The sequence below is a fragment of the Armigeres subalbatus genome, chromosome 3, assembly GCF_024139115.2.
Source record: "Armigeres subalbatus isolate Guangzhou_Male chromosome 3, GZ_Asu_2, whole genome shotgun sequence".
Classification (NCBI taxonomy): Eukaryota; Metazoa; Arthropoda; class Insecta; order Diptera; family Culicidae; genus Armigeres; species Armigeres subalbatus.
Genome location: NC_085141.1, coordinates 312,924,570 through 312,942,609, shown reverse-complemented (window position 1 = coordinate 312,942,609; position 18,040 = coordinate 312,924,570). Strand labels below are relative to the sequence as shown.

General features: G+C 39.9%; 1 protein-coding gene across 2 annotated transcripts in view; it reads left to right on the top strand.

The window, feature by feature from the left end:
- Positions 1-18,040, top strand: part of LOC134225324 (low-density lipoprotein receptor-related protein 1) — a 701,179-nt gene that overhangs the window by 133,121 nt on the left and 550,018 nt on the right. The gene's annotated exons all lie outside the window — the stretch shown is intronic.

The following is an 18,040-nucleotide window of genomic DNA, read 5'->3' as shown; positions in this document are numbered from 1 at the left end:
AGCTTTAATTGTCATTCCTGTCATTATGGCCTGGAAAAGTACTATTCTACGAAATGGAGTAAGAGATCCTTTTTTCCAACAGAACGCGTTTTCCTTTACTCACTTACTTATGGATCATGTACACCTCCGGTGGTGCAAAGGGCCGACTTGAAAGATCTCCATAATAAGCGTTGCCCGGCTATCGCTTTAACCTTTTGCCAGGTTAGATTTCGGTCGACTTCTTTTATTTCTTTATTGAGGCTTCTCCGCCATGAGGCCTCTGGGTCTGCCTCTGCTGCGATGTCCCGCTGGGTTCCAGTCTAATGCTTGTTTACAGATTTCGTTTCCGCCCCTACGTAGAGTGTGGCCGACCCAGCCCCACTTCCGATCCCGAATTTCTGTTGCTATCGGCCTCTGGGGACAACGACGATGGAGCTCGTTGTTTGAGATCCAGTTGTGAGGCCACCAGGTCCGAATTATATACCGCAGGCATCTGTTAATGAACACCTGCAGCCGTTGATTTCACGTTAGAGTTGAAAATTCGTATTTTGGTGCGTTCACTTATCTGCCTGTTTTTCCAGATATTTCTTAAACTCGCAAAGGCAGCCTTTGCTTTCTTGATCCGCGCGCCTATGTCGATCTTGGTACCGCCGTCTGACGCCATTTGGCTACCAAGATATTGGAAGCTTTCAACATTCTCCACTGGTTGCCCGGCTACTGTGAAACTGGAAGGAGTCACCGTGTTTATATCCAACGATTTGGTTTTGTTGACGTTGATGACTAAACCTGCCGAGGAGGAGCGCTCGGCAAGGTCGTTGAGCTTACTCTGCATATCAGAGCGCCGTTGCGCGAGGAGTGCAACATCATCCGCCAATTCGAAGTCATTTAGGTACTCCATGGTTATAGGCTGCCATAACAGCCCACGGTTTGGTTCACGGTCAATCGCATCTACCAGAATCTCGTCGATTACGATGAGGAACAGTAACGGTGATAGAATACATCCTTGCTTCACACCAGCTACGACCCGGATAGGGTCGGACAAGACCCCATTGTGCAGCACTCTACACGAGAAGGCCTCGTACTGTGCCGATGATTTTCTCAGGAACTCCCTTGCGTCTCAGGGCGCCCCACATATTCTCGTGATTGAGACGGTCGAAAGCTTTTTCGTAGTCAATGAATACCAAGTAAAGGGACTCTTGGAATTCGTTGACCTTCTCCAGAATGATGCGGAGCGTGACAATATGGTCCACACAGGATCTTCCGGCACGGAATCCGGCTTGCTGCCGCCGGAGAGTCGCATCGATCTTCTCCTGAATCCGGGCTAGGATAATTTTGTACAGAACTTTGAGAACGGTACACAGCAACATAATGCCTCGCCAGTTATCGCATACAGTCAGGTCACCCTTTTTGGGCACCTTCACTAAGATACCTTGCATCCAGTCGACCGGGAAAGTTGCGGTGTCCCAGATATTACGAAATAAACGATGCAGTAGTTGAGCGGATGTCATGGGGTCAGCTTTGAGTATCTCGGCTGATATGCGGTCGACCCCTGGGGCTTTATTCGATTTCATGCTTTGGATGACTGTTTGAATCTCTAGCAGTGATGGAGCTTCGGTATTGACGCGTGTTATACGTCGGCAGATCATGCCGAGGTGGTGATGGCCTGGCTGGCACTTGAAAAAGTTGTCCGATGGGCTCGAACCAGCGTTTCAGCTGGTCAGTTGGGTCGGTCAATAACTGATCATTCGCGTCTTTCACAGGCATCGTTGCATTCATCTTCGCCCCGCTTAAGCGTCGTGAGATATCGTAGAGGAGGCGAATGTCCCCGGTTGCGGCGGCTCTCTCTCCTTCGTCGGCCAGAGTCTGCCCACGCTCGCTTGTCCCGTCGACATGAGCGTTTTACTTCCTTCTCAAGAGCCGCGTATCGTTGACGGGCTAAGACTTTGGCTCCTCTGGTTTTCGATCGCTCTATCGCGGCTTTGGCTTCTCTTCGCTCCTCTATCTTTCTCCAGGTGTCATCGGTGATCCATTGTTTTCTCTGGGTGCGTAGTTCGCCCAGATTGTTCTCGCTGGTGGCGATGAAGGCATTCTTGATGGCGGTCCATTGGTCTTCCACGCTGCCACCTTCCGGAATATCTGCAGCACGCGTCTCCAGTTCTTCAACGAAGGACCGTTTCACCGTGGCATCTTCCAGTCGGCGTGTGTTGAATCGTCGTCCAACTCTTTCCTCCTGCCGACGAATCCGCGCAATGTGCAGGCGTATTTCGCCGATGAGGAGGGTATGATCAGATGCGATATTGGCACTACGTTTATTCCGTACATCAAGAAGGCTCCGTTTCCATTTTCGGCTGATGCAGATGTGGTCGATTTGATTTTCTGTAAAGCCGTCACGGGAGACCTTGTGAACCGGTCGATGAGGGAAGAGCGAACCCCCGATCACCATGTCGTTATTACCACAAAATTCTGCGAACAGCTCTCCGTTTTCGCTCATTTCTCCGAGACCATGGCGTCCCATAATGCGCTCATGGTTCGAGTTGTCGGATCCGATTTTCGCATTGAAGTCGCCCAAACAGATCTTGATATCACCCTTCGGAATTCTATCTACGACGGCATTGAATTGACTGTAGAAGTTCTCTTTGTCTTGCAGGTCGGCAGCATCGGTTGGCGCATAACATTGGGTTATAGTAAGGTTTCGGACCCGTGTTCTAAATCTGGCAACGATTATCCTTTCAGTTAAAGGTTCCCACTTCATAAGTGCAGAGTGTGCCTGAGCGCTTAGTAGGAAGCCAACTCCGCGATGCCGGGGAGCGTGTTCACCTCGTAAACCAGAGTATAGCAGAACTTGTCCCGACGGCGTTCTGTGTTCTCCAAAGTTTGGCCAACGGACTTCACTCAGTCCCAGGATCTCAAGCTTCATGCGGCGTGCCTCATTGGCAAGTTGTGCCAATTTACCGCTGCTGGGCTAGGGTTAAAACGTTCCATGTTCCTATTCGTGTCCGTTGTTTCGCGCTAAGAGTCGTCGCCGTAAAATCAGTCCGTATTTCTCGATTCTCGAACAAATTGATGTTTCGGGAACAGTAGGTTGTTGGCGCAAGGTTCCCTATCCACCGGTATGGGGCTGCCATCTTAGGTATAGCTTCCGGGGAATAGCATTTCACACTCAGCCGCTGGATGCCAGAACGCTGTTGGCGCCGCCCCTCCTTGGTGAACAGACGCTCGGTCAGTCGGGTCAAATTTGTTTAAAGTCCCACCCAACACCAGGACTAGGCTAGTGCGCTTTGAGCGGCACACGGTCACTTTGATAGGGCCTGCTTGGGGACACATGCGGCTTTTTATAGAAGTTCAACAGAGCCCAATGTCGAACCCCACCACATCCTAGGAAAACCCAACAGGACGCACCCTCTCACTCCAGCTGATGTCAGAAGGACAACAGTGCTAAGGCTACACTACCAGCTAAGTACGCAACCTTTAGCTGGCGGTCAATTGTCATCGGAAGACCCGTGGAAGCGTGAGTATTGGAACTTGTGAGGACCAGAGCTATGTTAGGTGCCCCTTCCCGGATTTCAAGTAACCATTTCGCGTTTTCCCGGTATAAGGTAAACAGAGGAGATGATGTTTTGTTTAAATGAACGAGTTAGCCCGGTATAAGGCAGACAGAGGAGATGATGCCTTCTTTAAATAGACGCGTTTGGCCGGTATAAGGCAGACAGAGGAGATGATGCCTTCTTTAAATGGACGGGTTTGCCCGGTGTAAGACAGACAGAGGAGAGGATGCCTTCTTTGAATGGACGTGTTTGTCCGGTATAAGGCACACAGAGGAAATTATGCTTTGTTTGAATGAACGCGTTTGCACGGTATAAGGCAGACAGAGGAGATGATGCCTTCTTTAAAAGGACGGGTTTGCCCGGTGTAAGGCAGATAGAGAAGATAATACCTCCTTTTAATGAACGTGCTTATAGCTCGATAAGGCACACAGAGGAAATATTGCCTTTTTAAAAGTAACGTCTGATCGATAGAAGGCGAAACGAGATGATGCATTCTTTAAGTCAACGCAACTTCCCGAAGACAAGCAAGATCTCCCTTTCTCTCACTCTCATACACAAACTCCCTTACTCACTCACTTCCTCTGTCTCACTAATTATTACTCATTCACCCACTCTTACTTAACTACTCTCACTCACTCATCCACTTTTACTCACTCATTTACTCTCAATCATTCGCTCTCTTTCTCGCTCACTCTTACTCACTCACTCTTACTCGATTACTCTTACTGGCTCGCTCACTCACTCTTACTCACTCACTTAATCACTCACTCACTCACTCACCCATTCACCCCCTCGTCGATTCTGAGATTTTGACCACGCTTCATCCAGAATCCGTTGCTTTTACTACAGCGACCAAGGAACAACTTCTACCTTGTTGCCCTAGTAGCCATGCTGACGTGGACCGCAATTGCCTTCAACTCTCTGCATTGTGCATGAAAACGTGCTGCATAATCTCCCCCTGCTATTCAGGTTAGAGTGCCATACGAAGTGGAACGGGATCTTACGAAGTAAGAATACTTAGTTCCATACTGCATTGAAACAATTTCAGTTCCAATTATATAAATTATGAATAAACTTTTGTTGAGTAAAATTTTTTTTCATTGAAATGAAGTATAAACTTGAAATAATGACTAATTCGGGGTACTGGCTCATTCGGAGTAGTGTCTCATTAGGGGTAATGGCATTCGGGGTAGTGACTCACTCGGGGTTGTGGCGTTCGGGGTAGTGGCCTTCGGGGTAATGGCATTATGGGTAATAGAATTATGGGTAGTGTCGTAGAGTCCTACATGCGAGAAAGGCACTGTCACTACTAGGTGCATTAAATCAGGGTTTTCATTTCCCTTCTTCCTTCCTTCTTCTTTCTTATCTCATTCACGTTCTCCAGATCTAGACCATTGGACTTCTTGGATAGCGGTCACATTCATTTCCTTGGAGACAATATATCTCACGAACGGGATGACCGATTTGCAAGGTTTTCGCCAATCGATTCGTCTTGGGCTCTGTTATGTTTAAACACTGGATTCTGTTTTTACACCATTTTCATTTTCTCAATTTTGCACTCATCCTCAATTATATTAATTATCATGTAATTTTTCTTTGATTTATTCAGGATTTTTTGAAACATGTTGCAGTCACACGATTTAAAATACGAGCGAAAAAAAAAACCGTGTAAAAACAGAATCATGTGTATATACAAAGAATTTATAAGTTTTAAGTGGTATTTTGGAAAATTGTAAAAATACAATAATGGGGCGAGTTGTGTAGAAACCAAATATGATCCGGCAAAAAATGATCTAGAGTGCGGCATTGCAATCAATGTAGAAAATAACATTACGAACGTCAAACATAATATACCCGAGCATCGCAATGCAGATTATAAACATACACTTTGGTGACAGTCATTGAAAGGGCGGGGCTTAGCAGTACAATGTTGGCAATGATGGCAAAGTCATGCTCGCGCGTGCAGTTACAACCCAGATTTCATTGCAAAAATCGATCGCATTCCATACCTACGAATTCGTCTACCTCGGATCCTTGCTAACGGCTGATAACAATGTTAGTCGTGAAATACGAAGGCGCATCATCTGTGGAATTCGGGTCTACTACGGGCTCCAGAAGAAACTGCGGTCAAAAAAGATTCGCCACCGCACCAAATGTGTCATGTACAAGACGCTAATAAGACCGGTTGTCCTCTACGGACATGAAACATGAACAATGCTCGAGAAGGACTTGCAAGCACTCGGAGTATTCGAGAGACGGGTGCTTAGGACCATCTTTGGCGATGTGTGGCGGCGAAGAATGAACCATGAGCTCGCCCAACTCTACGGCGAACCCAGTATCCAGAAGGTAGCTAAAGCCGGAAGGGTACGATGGGCAGGACATGTTGCAAGAATGCCGGACAGCAACCCTGCAAAGATGGTGTTCGCTTCCGATCCGGCAGGTACGAGACGGCGTGGAGCGCAGCGAGCGAGATGGGCAGACCAGGTGCAGAACGACTTGGCGAGCGTGGGGCGTATCCGAGGATGGAGAGATGCGGCCTCGAACCGTGTATTGTGGCGTCAAATTGTTGATTCAGTGTTATCTGTTGTTTAGAAGTAGACTAAATAAATAAATGAAATGAAATGAATCGAAACCAATACTGCATTGCTGCAATAGTAATGGAGAAATTCGACATGCACTTATACACAAAGGATATGGATAACGCTACAATAGATCTCATACATAATTGGTTGCAGTGGCACATCCGAACAGGAATAAAAAGTACATAATCTGCCCAAATGCAGAATGAAATCCCTCTATGTCCTACAATCGGCCTAAAAAAACGCGAATCAATAAATTAACAGAAGATATATCGTGTTCAATAGTTTGAAAAGTCCAAGAAATCTTTTTTAAATCTTTACCATGGTGCATTTTGGGCGTCATCAAACCTGGTGATCAACCACCTGCCGAGTGTGGGCCACAGAACAGGGTGCCACCGTGACGCAAATTACGCTTCGTCATCTTCAGACTATTATTGTGCCCTCCAGAATGGAGGGCGCCTCCTCTTCGAGTAGGCACCTACCACCGACCGCACCTAGCAGTGATGAGGTGAATGGGTGGCTGAACAGAGAGAATGGCAAGAAAAAAAAAAGAACGAAAACAATCGCAGCATCATTTCCTGGTTCCCGGGAAAGCCTGTCTAGTTCCTACTCCCAATATCAATGGGAGCCCATGGTTCCACATCCTAAACCCTGTGCAGTGGATGCAGGTTCGTTATTTCTAAGCTCCGCGTCATACACACAGCCCAGCATCGTTGCAATTGGGTGCAGGAGGTTGAGTCGAAACGGAATAGAAAAGGTTCCATCCATACAGCAATCTCCGGAGAAAAGTGGCTTGCGGTAAAGGTGGTGCAGTTTCCGCCGTCGTCATCGTGTGTGCATTTGATGGCAAGAACAAGTGCTGGAAAAACTATGGGTTGGGTAGCCTCAAAAGCAGCTCGATGTACGATGCTTCAAATGGTATAGAAGCGTTCCTCTTCGGTGTGTGTGCTCGATTCAACCGGTATTGCTTCAGTTTTTCCTCTTCTTATGAACGATGACAACGCAGCACAATCTGACATGAAAGTTGAAAGAAAGCGGAAAAATGAACTCAAGAATTTGTTTGTACAAACAAGCTCCTTTGTTTCGCCAACAATGTTACAATAACGGACCGATTCCTCTGAAGGAGTGTTTTTGTCGTCACATTGCCATCTAGGCAAGAAGAAAAAAAAAGGAATATCTTTAATGTGACACAGCTGGATCATGTTGCGATTCATTGCCAAGTTTATGGGACAGACCGGTCCTTTCATACGGTACAACGTTGTGGCCATTAATCATCAACGGTTTGATAGTGTTTTTTCCTTCTCAGCTTGGAGCTACCGAATCGCTTAGCAGGAAATGACAAGAAGTGCTGCTTGAATGATCATGTGGGTGTGACCTGGTGTGATAAACTTGCCCCAGGTTTTAGTACCAAATGTACGTACTTTAAGAAAACACAATCATTCATTTAAGTGAAACATGCTCAATGAAAAACTTTATTAAACGCAATTTAATTATCTTTATGCACAGTACCTTGCATTGAGCGTTTTCAGAAGGTTTTTCTAATAGTCACTGAATTAGAACTCCCAAAAATTATCAGTTTGTAAATGTTTCTACAGAAATACTACATCCGATTTATTATTGTCAAATTTTATACAAATTTTAATATAAGGTCTTTATTTTTTATATGGAAAATCTTATCAGAACGTCGGCTACAGGGGCACGTTCACCTCAATGGGGCCAGGTCCCAGGGAGGGGTTTCAATTTCAAAGCAAAGAAAAAAGCTCTATCGGCTCTATCGACAGAATAAATTTATGTCGATGTGTAGGAAATGTTCTTCATTTATGATCAAATGTCTCATATGAACGAATTCTATCCATATCTATAATATCCGCTTACGTAGAATTCTGATCACCCTATGGTGCTACAAACAAGTGTGACTGAAATGGCAAAGAATCCAGCATCCCTGCACCGTTCGACGAGCCCCCCATAAGGTGCCATCCGGCAAGTAACTAGTTAAAGTACCCACAGTTGTTCTTCAGACTGAACTACTCCGGCGTCGCCAGCCCGGAAGCTCACACCACAGAGTTCCTGCTGTGAGAGGAACTTTGTAAATGTTACCACGCTGTACGTGACTCATCATATCGGGCTAAAATCACCATGAGCTGTATAACTTGGGTCACAGCTGCTGGTCCGAGGCGCGCTAGTGATGCTATATATGTGCAATTGTGTAGGTGGCCATCTTCTGTTAAATGTAGAGAAAGAACTGCAAACTGGATCCCTAACTGGATGTAATGCCACCTTGTTGTCACTATGGCGGAAAACGGCATGGTATGGCACAGTGCCGTGGGGTTACAAAGAATTATTGGAACGTGATGCTGGACTCTTGGGGTAATTATAGGAATGATATTTTTTCTCACCTACATATGCTGGTTGGTTGATGGAAAAAGTTTTCGAGATGAAGAATCATAAGATTCTCGATAATTTATGAGAAACAACAGACTGTTGGGATTGGCGTTATTGCAACAGTATTTTCGTAGTTGAGAAGCAATGCAATGGGAATTTCTATGGCTTCAAAATCAATGTGTGGCTTCGAGCACATTGAGTGAATTTATGTTCTTGGTACTGCAGGGAATGAGGAATGATGGAAATACGATGTGAAATTGTTGGTTCAATGTAATATTCAGTGGTTGAAAACTCCTTCCAGTTAGCCGCACCAGCTGAATTTCACCGAAGGCCTTCTAGTTTCACCACATCCCATCTATTCTGATGCATATTTCATTACTCACCGGCATTGCATTTCATCAGTGCCCTCGGGGTAATCATCAACATATTTGTATGCGCAAACGATGGTTAACATTGGGTAGAACATTTGCTGCTATCATCTGCAGCCTCTACACTCGAAGCTCCAACCGAGTGCACCAGGAGAAGTCCTATTCGAACGGATGATGAGAAATAGTTTTTTTTTTCGATTTCAATTTTATTTCACCGGATTTAGTCATTCGAAATAGAACTTTGTTTCTGGTTTCAATGCGAGATGAAACTTATCTTACTTTTGTAGCTTGTAATGTTGTTGAATGCGCTCGAATTTTTTTCTATTCAATATATACTCTATAATAATTAGTTTTTCATGAATGTAGTTTGGTTTGTAGATAAATGGGAAAAGCACCAGGTGCATATAATGGAATAAAGTAAACTCCAATATTTAGGAACGGCGGAGTATTCATTAAAAAAATTCAATCGAAAAGATTGTGTTACCATAAATCGGAATAAACGGGTTTGATTTTCGGTCTTGGATATTTTCAGACGAGAAAAAACAATTTCTCGGGTATACAAGATATTCCATGCCATGGTAAGCATATAGATCCATTAATTATGAACGCTGTATTGGAAGGCAGGTCAAGGTCCAGTGTGTCGAAACCCCTAGATGTCAATCACTCCCAAAACTTTTTTTTTTTTATCTATTGCATTTATTTGACAGGCTCAGGCGTGTATAACACTTAACGGAGCCGAGACTCTTTATGATATTTAAAAACTATATCATTATTATTAACAGTTAAAGCCTGTCCACGTTATATTTCGGACAGTTCGATAATGCTCAATCGATTTATCGCCATTTCATCAATTTAGACGTAAGCTAAACATGCTGAAAGCATCTCTACGGATTCAGTTGTCATGTAAATGGATTGTCTCCGTAGTTTGTAAAAATGTTCAAAAACCGCGTTAGAAGATGGGTGTCCGACATTTAACGTGGACAGGCTTTAGTAAGGGGAAAGGGACATTGACCAAGATACTCGTGGTGACTCAAGGTTAGATTGCGTAATTTCAGGATGGACAGGGTTGGGATTTTGGTTTTGGGTTTTTTCAGCTGCTCATCCGGGTATTTGACGTCAAAAACGTTGTAGCGTAGCGTCGTGCTCCAGTTGTGGTTCGTCAGGGAGCATCTTCCGGATGGCCAGAGCTTCATGGTACACGGAACAATAAGACAAAGACAAGAAAAAAAACTTGGAAAGAAAAAAAAAGAAATATTAGACTTTGATGTCAGACGAGCAAAGAAAGACATAGATAGCCTGCATATATACCACATCGCGATCCCCCAAAACACTTCTTACTTCCCTGTAGGGTTGTTTACCTCGGGCCACAAGGGTATCCAATAGTTGCTCTCTGGAGGCGTCGTTTTCCGAGCAATACCAAACTACGTGATCGATGTCATCGTAACCGGCTCCACACCTACATAGGTTGCTATCAACCAGGTTTATTCTATAGAGGTGTGCGTTTAGTGAATAGTGATTGGACATAAGTCTCGACATCGTGCGAATGAAGCCTCGGCTTAAGTCCTCACCTCTGAACCACGCTCGCGCAGAAACTTTAGGAACTATGGAAAAGAGCCACCGTCCAAGTTCATTGTGTGACCAAATCATTTGCCAATTTTGAAGAGTACTCTGACGGACTAATGGGAAAAACTCGTTGTTCGAGATTTGTCTATCATAAACTTCACCTTCCTGTGCGCCCACCTTTGCTAGCGAGTCCGCCTTCTCATTGCCATAGATTAGGCAATGGGATGGGACCCATACAAAGGTAATCTTGAATGATCTTTCGACCAAATCACGCATCTGCTCTCTTATATTTGTAAGAAAGTAAGATGCGTGCTTAACAGGTTTCATCGACCGGAGTGCCTCGATAGAACTAAGACTATCCGAGAAGATGAAATAATGGTCTACGGGCTGATCGGAAATTATCCCCAAAGCGAAGTTAATTGCTGCCAGCTCAGCAACATAAACCGAACACGGTTCCTGAAGTGAACACTCCCAAAACTTGAAAAATGCGAAGAGGACCGAAAGCAAGATTTTCAATAGTGAGTCTTGAGTGGGAAGAAAAACAAAAAGGTAAAAATTGAAAAAAAAATAAACGCAAGAAGTAAAACAGAGAAAACAAAAATAAAAAAATACAAAAAAAGGAAAACGATAAAAAATTAAAAGAAATGCTCAAAAAACTAAGAAATAAAATGAGTGAATGAAGAAAAATGAAAGAATAAAAAGGATAAAGAAATGCTGAAATAAGAAATGCGATGACAACAAAAAGGAGAAGGAAGAAATGTAAAGTAAGAGCGAGGCGAAAAGAAAACAAGAAGAAGGAAAAATGCAGAAGGAAGGAAGAGAGTGTAGAGAAAAGGAAAGAGAATGATAATACAAGAGTGATGGTTGAAGAAATATGGTAGAAAATAAAATAGAAGCTACCAGAAATAAAGACGGAAGAAAAAATAATGAAAAAAGAAAAAAAGAAGAAACTGTAACATAGAAACAAGATAAAATAAACAGAAAAAAGTAAAAGAAGAAGAAATAAAGAAAAGTATAAGATAAAGGAGAAGGAAGAAAGCAGAAAAAAATATTCAAAGAAAGATCAATCAAAGTTAATTGCCTTTTTCCGGGAATTAAACCACCCGCCTTGGACGTTAATTTATAATGTTATGAAAACTCATATGTGGATATGTACGTTATGTGGAAGATATTGATTTGGAAAATGTATTGGAGGTAACCACTCTCCCTTCGATGGGACTCGAACCCATGACCCTACAGTACGCTAGACTGGTGCTTTAACCAACTAAGCTACGAAGCATCTCTGTCGGCCTTCGCAACCTAGCGGCTACTGAACGAGCTCGAGATTCACAAATTGGACGCATAGTCAAATCACTCGCAATCCATTTCTCAAGCCACCACGTCCACATTAGAGGAGCGAGAGTATTTAGAATGTGTGGCGGATATACACATTATTCATCAGCAACTGTACTGATGAGGTCCTTCGTAGTTTAGTTGGTTAAAGCACCAGTCTAGCCTACTGTGGGGTCATGGATTCGAGTCCCATCGAAGTGGTTACCTGCAATACATTTTTCAAATCAATATCTTCCACATAACGTACATATTCACATATGAGTTTTCATAACATTCAAAGAAAGATAATAAAAATAGAATAATAGCGGAGGTAATAATAATGAATGGGAAGGAAATGATAAAGAAAGAAAATGACACAATACAGAAAGGAAACGAATTAATACAACAACAAGGAAAATATAAGAAGCTATAAAAAGAAAAAAATAAAAGATAGGAGAAAAATAAGAGGAAAAAAATCTGTTTGAAGCTATATTATATCTCAAAGAATGAATAAAAGGGAAAAGAGAAAATATGATTGAAAATAGGGAAATGAAATAGTAAGAAATAAAAGTCACGAAAATAGAAGAAATCAAGCAAAGAAAGGATTACAATGCAAAAATTAAACATAAAACGATCACTATGTTTTACTAATACAATCAACATAAAATAACAAAAAAAATGGAATAAAGAGAAAGAGAGGAAATGAAGAAAGCGGAAAAAATGAGAAGGAACAATATGAAAGGAAACGAGACGATTATAATAATTTAAAAACAAATCAAAAAGCTTAAATAAGGAAGAAGAAAGCAATGCAAAAGAGAAGAAGCTGTTAGAGAAGCAGGAAAAATGAAGAAAAGGGTATAAGGATTGAACAATAGAAGATAAAGAATAACGGAAGATAAATAAGGATAATTGAAAAAAATTGAAAAAATGAAAAAAAAAATACTGTTAAGAAGAAAGTGAGTCTTGAAAATAAAGAAAAACAAAAAGATAAAAATTTAAAAAAATACGAGAAAGGCAATTAAACACAAGAAGAAGTAAAATAGAGAAAACATAAAAAAAAAACAAAATAAAAAAAAATACAAAAAAATGAATTAACGAATAAAAGAAAAAAAATATGAATAAAAATCAAATGAAATCTCGCTTTACTTTTCAAAAGGCTCTAAATAACATTTTTTTCATGAATGAATTTGAATATTGCAATCAATGGCTTTTATGTTGTTCTGTTGATTGCGCTATTCAAATTAATTCATGAAAGAAAAATTACTTAGGTCCTTTTGAAAAGTTATGCAAAAAATGCACAAAAAATAAGAAATAAAATGAGTGAATGAAGAGAAATAAAAGAAAACAAGAATAAAAAGGATAAAGAAAAGCCGAATTAAGAGGTAAGATGACAACAGAAGGGACAAAGAAGAAATAAAAAGTAAGAGCGAGGCGAAAAGAAAACAAATGAAAGAAAAAAGCAGGAAGATAAGAAAAAATGCAAAAGGAAGGAAGGGAGTGTAGAGAAAAGGAAAGGAAATGATAATACAAGAGTGATGGAAAAAGAAAGATGGTAGAAATGAAAATGGAAGCAACTAAAAATAAAGAGGGAAGAAAAAATAGTGAAGAAAGAAAAACGAAGAAACTGTAACATAGAGACAGGTAAAATAAGCAAAAAAACGTAAAAGATAAAAAGTAGGAATGAAGAAAGGTTTAAGATTCAAAAAGATTCAAAGAATGATAACAAAAACGAAATAAAAGCGATGAAAATTATAATGATTGGAAAGGAAATAATTAAGAAAGAAAATGACACAATACAGAAAAGATAAGATTCAATATAACAACAAGAAAAATATTAGAAGCTATAAAAAGAAGAAAAAATCTGTTTGAAGCTATATTATATCTCAAAGAATGAATAAAAGGGAAAAGAGGAAATAAGATTGAAAATAGGGAAATGAAATAGTAAGAAATAAAATGCAACCAGAAAGGAAAAATAATTAGAAAAAGGTAAACGATAGTTGAAAAAGGGAGAAAATAAAATAAAATATATGTGAAAGAAAGAGAACTGTGAGTAGATAATCCGAATAAAAGAAGGAAGGAAGAAAAAAAGCCAAGTGTAAAAGAAGAAGAAGAGAAGAGGAAAGGAAGTGTATATAGAAAAATATAAGAAGTAAAATGAATGAAAAAATAAGAAAGAATTAAATCTAAAAAAGGAAAAAAAACAAGTAGGAAGAAAAAGGAACAAAATATATGAATAAAAAGAGGAAGAGGAGTATGGAGAAAGAAGAACAAAAATAGAAATAAGATCGAAGTTGAAAGTAAATTGAGGAAAATGAGAAATAAAAAAGAAAGCAGAGATAGAAAAGGAAAACAAAAGAAAGGGAAAGAAGGATATCATTAGAAAATAATAAAAGTGATAAAAGGGAATGGAAAGTAAAATAATAAAAAAAAAATAGGATAGAAGTTTAAGTTCGATACACATATATAAGTTTTCCATGGAAGGTGTTTGGATGAGATTCTGCGAAAAAAGATTCAGCTGCCGGTGGGACTGCCCTAGCAGCACACATGTTCCACATAATTTACCGCAACACAGATGTGACTGAATTTAGTTTGTAACCAATTTTGTCTGACATGTGCTACTCGGGTGGAACCCTCACTAGTCCATAATTTACACGGGTATATTAGGGGCCGTAAACATATTACGTAAGCACTTATGGGAGGAGGGGAGTTTGTCGTTTTCTTACGCACCATATAAATTAAAATCATTTGTTTGAGAAAAATCTTACAGGGGGAATGGGGGTCGAAAAACCCAGAAAAAATTCTTTCGTAATCATTGTACGACCACTTAACAGTTACACAACAGTTGCCCTTTGCGAAAAACTGTTCTACAGCCAGCTAAGAACAGTGAGATATCAGTCGACGAATGTAAAAAAAAACAAAAAAGAAATGAAAATAAAAAAAAAGAAGTTGTAATATATAAATAAATAGAAAGGAAAGAAGAAGACAATATTGAAAAACGTAGAACCAAGATTTGAGAGAAAAGAAAACACTAAAAATAAAAATAAAAAGTTTCAATTTTTAAGAAAATTGTTACAGGTACGAAAAAAATAAGTAAGAGTCAAACGGATGGGAAGAAAATGTTAGTAGCAAAAAACAGGAAGAACGAGGAGTAAAGCGACGAAAAATTAAAGTAGGAAAAAGATAGATGAAAAAAGATTAATATTTATAAGGAGACTAGTCGACCCGGCAGACGTTGTCCTGCATAGTAGGCGTTAAAGCGCGTTGTGAACTTCCATGCGAAATTTCCATACAAATCATGATTCCAGTTTTTCACTATTTTCTCAACTTTTCCCGTGGTTTTCGCATGAGGAAATATCATATGAACCCGTCGGAAAGGATAACCAACATACTTGCTGAAGGAATGAAGAAAATCCATCCAACCGTTTTTGAGTTATGCGGATACGAACACAGACCATTTCATTTTTATTATATAGAAGATAGAAGAAGAAGAGAAAGACAAAACAAGAAGATGTAGCTGGAAAGAAGAAAAATGAAAGAAAGGAGGAAGTAGAGATAAGAATAAAATAGTAAAAAAAAGAATAAAGTCTTGTCTTGTCTTGTCTTGACTTAGCACATGCACAGCCGGTATTGAAAAGCATCCTGGAAATGTCGGTTGTATTCCCGAGCATTTTCTTGTCTGCATTAATATTTGCAGCATATCATAAATATGACACAAGTATCAAAACGGCCAGGCCCACCGTGCAGGCTTGAATTTGGGAGATAATCCATAACTTCCCGGCAATCAGATTATTTAGTAATAAATAACATGATCAACAAAGAAAGGAAAGAAAGGAGGAAGTAGAGATAAGAATAAAATAATGAAAAAAAGAATAAAGTGGAAAAAAACTAAAACAGGGAAAGACAAAGAATGAAGATGGAGAAGAAAAACAGATAAAAGGAAAAGAAGGGAATAAAGAAGGAGGAAGAAAAAAACAAGATTCGTAGAAGAATCAAAGGAAAAGTGAAGAGAATTAAGAAGAAAATGTTAAGTTGCAGGATCGTCTGTATTGTTATTTCAACTTATACTGGCTACACTGTCTTTAAAGATTGAAACATGATTTCCATTCGTCCAACGAATCGACATGGGGTTGGTGTCTTATTCAGGGGAGATATAATATGTTTGTTCCGTTGGTTCAAAGGAACAAAAAAAATTCACCTGTCATAAGACGAGTTTATACAATCCCATTTAATTCCACCACTTAATTGTATCTTGACAGATACGTATTTCGACCTCAACAGTAAGGCCGTCTTCAGTGTCTCGTACTTGACTCGACTTGGGATTGTATAAACTCGTCTTATGACAGGTGAAAACATTCCACTAAAAAGCTCAAAATAATTTTCTTAACAAAAATATTATTTTTCCCCTGAAGAAAACACCAACCCTGTGACGAAACGTTGGACAAATAAAAATCTTGTTTCAATATTTAAGGACTGCGTAGCCAGTTTAGGTTGAAAGAAAATAGAAAGAAAATGAAGAAAAGGGAAGATAAGATGCAAGATAAGCAGGAAGAGAGAGAATAAAAGGAACACAAAAAAACGTCTGGAAAAAGAGAGAGCAAGACATTTAACATGAAGAAATGAAAAACGATGAGTTGAGTTATAAATCTAAGGAGGAAGAAGACAGATAAAGAAAAAGGTAATTTAGACGAAAAGAATGAGAAAGTAGAATAAGGGGAGAAGCAATAGAGAAAAGAAGGTGGATGAGAGAAAAATAAAAGAAGAAAGAAGAAGAGAAAAAGTTGAATAGAGGAATAAACGAAAACTAGAAAACAGAAGAAAAGCAAGTAAAAAAAAATTAAGGCAAGCCTCCTGGGATCCAAATTAAAATCTACTCGCGTTTTCGACATCGTCTACCGTGCGGGACCGAAATCCGTACAGCACCGAAATCCGTCCACCTCACGAGATATCAATAAATTAAAGGGGGTTAAAGGTAATTAATGTAGAAATAATTTATCTTATCCTGTTCAGATACTTGATAGTAAGCTTTTGGAGCATAGAAATGGAATGAAGGCTTTGAAATTAAAACAAGAAAAATCAAAAACAAATCGCCACCCACCAAACGCGGAGTTTTTGCCGCCATTTTGTTTTCGGGTAGAGCATAATTGCACCAAAAGTAACTGTGTTTTAATTGCTAATTGCGAACCATTACATAAGATAAGCGGAATACAAATTGAAGGGATTTGCAAACGAGTCTGCTCGCGTGGGAGTGCTCGATAATTGATATTTGTGAATGATTGTGAATGCTTCGCAGCCTGCATGAAATTACAAAAATGGCAGTTGTGCGTTGTTTCGGTATTGAGTGGCGATGTTCTTGAAAATGTGAGTGAATTTAGTCTTGGATTCTGGGAGGTTTGGATAAATGAAAAAATAATAACTAATAGGTAATAATAAAGAAGAGAAAAGAGCGATGCTAGAAGGAAGTATAGAAATATATGAATGAAAGTGGAAGAGAAGAGAAGAACAAAGAGAGAAAACACGAACGCGATAAAAAGGAAGATAGAAAATAAGGAAAATGAAAGGAAAAAGAAGTAAGAAAATTGTTAAATCGACACCAATCTCAAAAGGGCGAAACTGATTTTGTAAACAAGAGCTTCTCACGTCGCTGGTGGACTATTTAGAGCCCAACCACGCAATCCAACACCACTGATGGAAGCAGTGAGTCCTCTTCTTTCATTCAATGGCGCTGAATTGCGTGAGTGGGCACAAATTAGCTCACTAGCGGCGTGGAAAGCTCTTGTATACAAAAACAGTTTCACCCTTTTGAAACGATGTTGCCGTAATAAAAAAAGTGTTGAGAAGTAAGACTTGAAAAAATAAGATATAAGAAATAAGAAGAAAGAAAACAAATAAAGGAAGAAAGTTGGGACAGAGAGAATCAGTATGCTAAGAATTTAAGAAAAACAAAGCACAAAAATAAGAAATATGAACTAGAAAGAAAAACGAAAAAAGAAGACAGGTGATAGAAATGTTTAAATATATTGAAAACGAAATAAGTGAGAAGAAATAAGAAGTAAGTAAAGAAGAAAGCAGAGACGAGAAAGAAAGAAAACAGAAGAAAGGCAAAAAGAAAAATATACGAAAAAAGTTGAAAGTTGTGCCACTACGACCAGCTACCCAAGCAGCACGCGCAACATCTTTCAAATAGGTGTTTGTTCCTAATAAATTGCATTCAAGACACTGGCAATACATCGAGTCACATTAAAGCCACTTCCCAGTTTCAGAAAAACACAATGTTTCATTTCCGTTTAAGTGGCGTCGCAATATTTTACCCATC